The sequence below is a fragment of the Tupaia chinensis genome, unplaced genomic scaffold, assembly GCF_000334495.1.
Source record: "Tupaia chinensis unplaced genomic scaffold, TupChi_1.0 Scaffold000182_1, whole genome shotgun sequence".
Taxonomy (NCBI): Eukaryota; Metazoa; Chordata; class Mammalia; order Scandentia; family Tupaiidae; genus Tupaia; species Tupaia belangeri.
This window is the reverse complement of record NW_006159657.1, coordinates 173,022-180,539: the sequence shown is the minus strand read 5'-3', so window position 1 is coordinate 180,539 and position 7,518 is coordinate 173,022. Positions and strand designations below refer to the sequence as shown.

The following is a 7,518-nucleotide window of genomic DNA, read 5'->3' as shown; positions in this document are numbered from 1 at the left end:
ACCAGGCCCAGTACTCAAACCATGGTCAGTCATGTGGGAGTCCAGTGCCCTTAACCACTATGTCACCTGCCAACCCTGATTTTTTTTCTTTTTTTCTTGATTGTTTTTATTTATATAAAAAATTTTTGGAGAGGTTTTTGCTATAGAGCGGTTGTGCTTGCCAGAAAGACAGAGAGAGACAGAGAGACAGAAAGCAAGAAATCACTCCCCGAGGGGAAGACCATGCCGCAATCCCTTCTCTTCCATTCCTCTCTCGGGATCTTGGGCACACACGCACATGTGCCCAGAGTGAGTTTAAGCCACTGGGTCTGGGATTCGAACCATGGTCGACTATGTGGGAGTCCAGCGACATAGCCATTACGCCAACTGCTGGTTCCTTTTGAGAGAGACAGAGAGACAGAAAGCAAGAAATCACTCCCCGAGGGGAAGACCATGCCGCAATCCCTTCTCTTCCATTCCTCTCTCGGGATCTTGGGCACACATGCACATGTGCCCAGAGTGAGTTTAAGCCACTGGGTCTGGGATTCGAACCATGGTCGACTATGTGGGAGTCCAGCGACATAGCCATTGGCATGCATACACACGTGCCCAGCATAAGTTTCATACTGCCAGGCCTGGGACTTGAACCACTGTCAGGCATGTGGGAGTCCAGAGCCTTAACCACTACATCGCCGGCTGTCCCCTGCCCAGCATGATTTGCAAGCCACGCAGTTGGCCATGTGAGATACATCCACTTTAACCTCCACGACATCTATTGGCCCAGCAAATTTTATTATTCTCTCTGTTTTGCAGAGGAGGAAACTCACACCCAGAGAAGTAAAGTAACTTCCCCAAAGTCACACAGCTTCAGAAAAGAGGAGATGGGATTCAAACCCAGGCAGCCTGGTTCTATCATCTGTATCACAACTACATTACTCTCATTTCTCAAATGTTTTTTTTTTTCCCCATAAATGAGATCATACCCTCTGCATCTTTGGTATCTTGCTTTTTGCATTTATTGGATCTCAGAGAGTATCCGTTGCTATTCGAGTGTGTCTTGCTTTCATGGTGACACGGTACCGGATGGCATGATGGTGCCGCACTTCATACATACTCGTTGCTGGTGGACTCTTGGGGTGTTTCTCCTTTTTCATTTTTACAGACACTCCTTTGTCAAACATCACATTTACATATATCTTTGGGCACTTGTGCATCAGTTTCCAGAAGCACAAATTTACTTATTTACTCTCAAAGAGGTTTTTGCTATAGGACACATGCGCTCACCAGAAAGACAGAGAGACAGAAAGCGAGAAATCACCCCCCAGAGGGGATGGCCATGCTGCAATCCCTTCTCCTCCATTCTCTTCTCAGGATCTTGGGCACACACATGCACCCAGTGACTTTAAACCACCAGGTCCAGGACTCGAACTGCTGTCGACTACATGGGAGTCCAGCGACATAGCCGTTATGCCAACTGCTGGTCCCACTTACTTATTTTTAAGTTTTTTTGCCATAGGGTTCATGTGTTTGCCAGAGAGGAGAGAGACAGTGAGCAGGAAAGTGAGAAATCATCCCCAAGGGGGACGGCCACACCACTGTCCCTTCTCCTCCGTTCTCCTCTAGAGATCTTGGGCACACACACACACACACACGTCTGCATTGTGATTTTGAAACAGCCAGGTCCAGGCCTTGAACAGCAGTCAGTCAAGTGGACTCCAGGGCTTTAACTACCACACCACTGCTGGCCCTGAGAAGTAAGAATTTAAATCTTTTGAGAAATATTGTTAGATTGACTTTCCAAAAGGATGCCTCAGTTTATACCCCACCATCTGTGTATGAGTACGTGATCCCACACCCTTGCCAACACTGGGTACACCTGAAGACTTCAAAAAGGTGGTACAAAATGGAATTAACGTATGAGTTTATTTTGGTCCAAAAATTTGAAATTTATGCACTTTTTTCATAATATGCATTTTCCATGAGCCTATTTTTTAAGGTTTATTTATTTTCTCCATGAGCAAGAGAGACAGAGAAAGGGTGAGACACAGAGAGAGAAACAGTGCCCCCTAACAGGATCTTTTTTTTTTTTGGAGAGGTTTTTTTCTATAGGGCACATGCACTCACCAGACAGACAGATGGACTCGATGCCGCAATCTCCAGCCTCCATAGGTTTTTGCCATAGGGCAGGTGCCACCACGCCCCAGACAGAGAGAGACAGAGAGACAGAAAGCGAGAAATCACCCCCCGGAGGGATGGTCACGCCGCAATCCCTTCTCCTTCATTCTCCTCTCGGGATCTTGGGCACACACGCACACGCGCCCGGCGTGAGTTTTAAGCCACTGGGTCCGGGATGTGAACCGCGGTCGACTACGTGGGAGTCCAGTGACATAGCTATTACACTAACTGCTGGTCCCCCCTAACAGGATCTTGACGCTGCATCTTATCCCCAGCCTTCAGCCAGCCCTGGATCACAGGCCAGTGCACCCCCAGATCCCATAGGGAAGTCTCTGGACTTGAACTGGGAACCTTCCCACGTGGGATTGCCTCACAGCAGCACGCTTTGCTGATGTGCCACCACCTGGCCCCTCCTCAGACTTTCAAAGGCCTCTCGTGGCTTTCACTTTTTGCCAGTCTGAAGGGGGAGGTGGAAAAGTTACCTGTCATGTGATGTTTTACTTGATGTTGCCCAGCGAGCTCAAGGCATCGTTTCAAACGTCTGTAATGACCGTTTCTACGCTTCCTCTGTGGGCTTGCTGGGGCCATGGCTATTTAAACTTTCTTGCTCAGCACACCCAATTCCTCCCCATAGTGGCTGGCGTCTTATATTCCAGCTGGCCTAATCTTCCCTTCCTTCTGATAACAGCTCCCGGTTTTCTACTTTTTCACCACTCTCCTATTCAGTCAAATTCACAGCGTGTGTCCTAAATGGAACACACAGGTGCGCCCCGATCTCGGGCTGTGGTGACTCAAGGCAGGCCAACCGGGGCCAGCAAGGTTCAGTTCTCTGACTTCTTCCTGAGCTCTTGACAAGGAGTTCTGCCTTCCTTTGTATTGAGTTTAGGAAGATGGAGATGCTGAAGTTGCTGGGAAACCCCAAAGAGGCTCTGGAAAAGGAGGATGGCGCAGAGAAGGCAAAGATGAGGAACCCAGGGATTCTGTACCTTGATGGTATTCTTATTATTTACAGAGAGCACATGCACTCACCGAAGACAGACAGAGTGACAGAGAGGGGGAAAACAACCCCCTAACCCCCATGGAGCATGGACCCACAATTCCTTCTTCGTTTCTCCTTCATGTTTAGGTTTGGGTCATGCACATGTGCCCAGGGTGTTTCTCAAGCTGCGGAGGCCAGGACTAGAACTGTGGTCAGCTGTGTGGGATCCAGCTTCCTTTAATCCTAGGCTACCAGGCCAGCAAACTATATCTGAACATCCCAGTTGTGTTTCCCATCTTGCAAAAAGTCCAAATTGATCCTCATGTCCAGAAGGAAGGAAACAGACTTATATTCAGCTAACTTGGCTCTTGGATCTGAAGCTATGTGGATATGCATCCATGCCTGCCCATGAGAACTTAAGTGCAAGTTGTTTTTGCTTTTAATTTTGGTATAGGTGTGTGAACTCACCAGAGGAAGACAGAGAGAGAGAGAGCATGAGAAAGCCCCTCCGCAAGGTGGATGGCCACATCACAGTCCTGTCTCCATTCTCCTCTTGGGATTTTAGACACACACACAAACATGCCCAGCATGTTTTCCAAGCCACCAGGTCAGGGACCTGAACCCCAAGGTCAGCCATGTGGTATCCAACCACCATAACCATCATGCCACTGACTGCACCCCCCTTTTTATGCTAATCTCAGTGGAAGGAATGAGCTCCGTTGTTTTGGAGTGAGGCAAGGTAATACAGATCCTTGGTGACTTTCTAAAAAATACAAATAAATAAATTAAGGAGCCTTTGTGATTTGAGAACCGAACACAGGTGGCAGAAGTGAACAGACACCCACTTTACTTTTGTTTGACTCAGGTTTTCTTCCCTGTAGGAGGAGATTGAGGCAGGTGGGTGTGTGACCCTCTTTTGTGAAACAAACCACAGCTGTCACCAAAAGAGGCTTTTATACATTCTGTGAACAACTGTCTTTGAATTCGGATTTTTCTTTTCCAAATTAAAAGGACTGCTCTTAAGATTAGTCAGAGCTCCCAGGCAGGGAGAGAGGAGGCTAAGACATGCTGACGATGCTGGGGTTTACCAGACAGCAAGAGCCAGGAAGAGAGTGTGAAGAGTCAAACCCCGAGTTGTCCCAGTTGTTATGCCTGCAGAGTGAAGCACCTCAGAACTTAGTTCTGTGAGACAGCCATTATGATGCTTATAGATGCTGTAGGTCAGATGTTCAGACAGCACCTCAGTGACGATACTTGTCTCTGCTGCTTATTGTTCGGGGCCTCAGCTGGAAGACCCAAAGGCCAGGACTGGATCATCCAAAGTCTTCCTCCATCTCTCCCTCACACATGTAGGAGTTGATGCACCTGATGGGCTGGGGGATTCAATTCTCCAAGTGGTTGGCTTGGGCTTCCTTACAACATGGCAGCTGGGTTGCAAGGCCAAGCATCCTAAAAGAGAGAGAGGCAGTGAGAGTTGTATCTTTCACAGTTGGTATGGTTTGAGGGTCTCTCCCTTCCCCTCCACACACTCCGAATTCATGTGCTGAAATTTGGTGAGCCATTATGACGGTTTAAGAAGGTTAAAAACTTGGAGGTCTGCTGGTGGCATGGTGATTAAGGCGATGGATTCCCACATGGCCAACCACAATCTGAGTTCCAGATCTGGCAGTTTGAAAATCATGCCAGGAGTGTATGTGTACGTGCCCAAAATCCTGAGGGGAGAACGGTGAAGGGGTGGTGGCATAGCCGTCCACCTGGGCAGGTGATTTCTCACTTTCCCACTCTGGCTCTGGCAAGTGCATATGCCCCATGGGAAAAAGCTTTAAAAAGGAAAAAAATTTAAAAAAAAAAGGTAAGAACTTAATCCAATTATGGTATTAAGAGCTGGGGCCTTTGGAGGTGATTAAGATTAGGTAAGGTCATCAGAGTAGGGACCCCATAATTGAATCCTGGTGGCTTTATAAGACAAGCAAACACACAGACAGTCTCTGTTCTGTTTCACTATATGAGGCCCTGCACCACCTCAGGACTCTGCAGAGATTCCCCACCAAGAAGACCTGCAACAGAGATGGCCCCTTGACCTTAACCCTCCAAAACCACGAACTACATGAACCTTTATTTTTTTTCAAACTTCTTTATTGTTATTATTATTGTTCTCAAATTTGCTGCAAGGCACATGCACTCACCAGAGAGAGAGAGAAAGTGAGAAAGCAGGCTGCCAGGTCTGGGACTTGAACCTTGGTCAGCCATGTGGGAGTTCAGTGACTTAACCGCCATGCCACCTGCTAGCCCCCTGTGAACCTCTATTCTTTATAAATTACTCAACCTGTGCTTGTTCAATTACAGCATGAAAAACAAACAGCCTAGCTTTGGAAGCTAAGTAGCATCACTTCCCTTTTATCCTGCTCATTGCGGTAGTCACAAGGTCCTCATCAAGTTCAGAGGGAGATTAAATAGTTTCCACATCTTGAGTGTGAGCAACAAGCTTCTAGAAAGGGACATGGGGCTGGAAATATTGCTGTGACCATTTTTGGAAATTAGAATCTGCCATGCTAACCAGGCGAGATACTAGTCAAGTTGTTTCACTTCTTCGGCTCTCAGTTTCCTCGTCAGTAGGATGAGGGTCATAAGAGTGTCCACAGAGGAGACCGGTGTTTCCCTTCCCCTTTCTGTCAGTTTCCTCAGCAGTAACATAAGGGGACTGGACTTGCTAGTTTCATTTCTTTTCTATTGTATTTATTTGTTTGCTACAGGTCACATCACTCACTGGAGAAGGAGAGAGAGAGGGAAAGTGAGAAATCACCTCTCAGGGGTGGCCACATCACAATCCCTTCTCCTCCCTTCTCTCAGGATTTTGGACACACACATACACGTGCCCAGGTGTGTTTTCCAAGCTCCCCAGTCTGGGACCATGTGGAATCCAGCTGCCCTGACCACCATGTCATCGGGCAGGCCTTCTTTCCATTTTTATGTTTGTTTATTTTATCTTTCTCATGAGAGAACGAGAGAGGAACAGGCACCCCGATAAGGTCTCATCACACCATAATGCCCGCCTCAAGCCTTCCCGCCAGCCAGGATCATGCACACGCGCCATGTGGGATCCAACCATCTTGACCACCATGCTGACCCATGTGGGGTTTTATAACACAAAATGAGTTCTGTCTGTCTCCCCTCTACTCTGCAGTTCTTTGCCAAACTTCTCACTTTGCCCATCTCTGCCTCATTCTCTGCACCTTCCGCTAAGTCTTACTCTCCAACCTTCCCATTTTTCTGTGGTTAACTCTGACTTCTTTCTTGAAAACTCAGCCCAGGCTTCACCTCCTCTAGAAAGCCAACCTTGATTTCCTCAGGCCAAGTAAGGGGATTTCCCGTGTACTCTCCTGGTGCCCTGGGTTACCTTGCTCATTGTTCTCATTATATTATATTGCCATGACTTGTTTACATAAGTGTCTGTCTTCCTGACAAGGTGCAAGTTTCTTTCTTTTTTAGAGAGATTTTTGGTATAGGGAGCATGTGCTCACTGGAGAGACAGAGACAGAGAGACAGAAAGCAAGAAACCACCCCCTGGGATGATGGCCACGCTGCAGTTCCTTCTTCTCCATTCTCCTCTTGGGATCTTAGGCACGCACGCACACACACCTGGTGTGAGTTTTAAGCCACTGGGTCTGGGACTTGAACCAGGGTTGACTATGTGGGAGTCCAGCAACATAACCATTACACCATCTGCTGGTCCAAGTTGCAAGTTTCTGAGAGACAGATTTTTGTTTGTACCCAGCAATAGCCTAGAACATGATAGGTTCTCAAAGCAATAATGGATGAATGAAAGATGATTTGAAGAAATGCACAAATGAATGAATGATGAGTGTTGGAGATAACATCCACAGAGCTTGGGAGATGCTTCCTAGAAAATGAGGCACTTAAGCACAGACTCAGGGGGTGCCGAAGAGTGCACCAAACAGATACTGTTCCTGGCAGGACATTACATGTTGTAATATGTGCTCAGTGTGTGTGTAAATGCACAGGAAGGCCTGGAGAAATACAGGATGGAGAAACAACATCCCAAGAAACACCCGGACCGTAAAGATTCAGCACTGTGGACAGGGCACGTCTCTCCCACCCACTCCCACTACCAGTAGTAAGCCACTTAAGTTACGTAGTTACAGAGACACCTAAAGTAGACCTTGCCCCCAGAGCTCACGGTCTCACGGGAGAGACAGCCATGAAGCTGAACAATGATGATGATGCGTGTGCACGACAGCCTTAGTCCCAAAGCAAACAGCAGTGAAGGTTTCCAGAGTACGTCGCGCATGGTCTATCTGAGCTAGCCCTCATAACCACACCATAATGGGGATAGTCGTATTCTGAGAAAAACTCCAGATGTGGTA

At 47.5% G+C, this 7,518-nt stretch overlaps 1 long non-coding RNA gene across 2 annotated transcripts in view; it reads right to left on the bottom strand.

The window, feature by feature from the left end:
* Window positions 1-4,216: 4,216 nt before the first annotated feature.
* LOC102486824 (uncharacterized) overlaps window positions 4,217-7,518 on the bottom strand; it is a 28,458-nt gene continuing 25,156 nt past the window's right edge. For both annotated transcript variants that reach the window (XR_003549090.1, XR_334244.2), the window contains one exon: window positions 4,217-4,582. This is a non-coding gene — a long non-coding RNA (uncharacterized LOC102486824). The remainder of the gene's footprint in view (window positions 4,583-7,518) is intronic.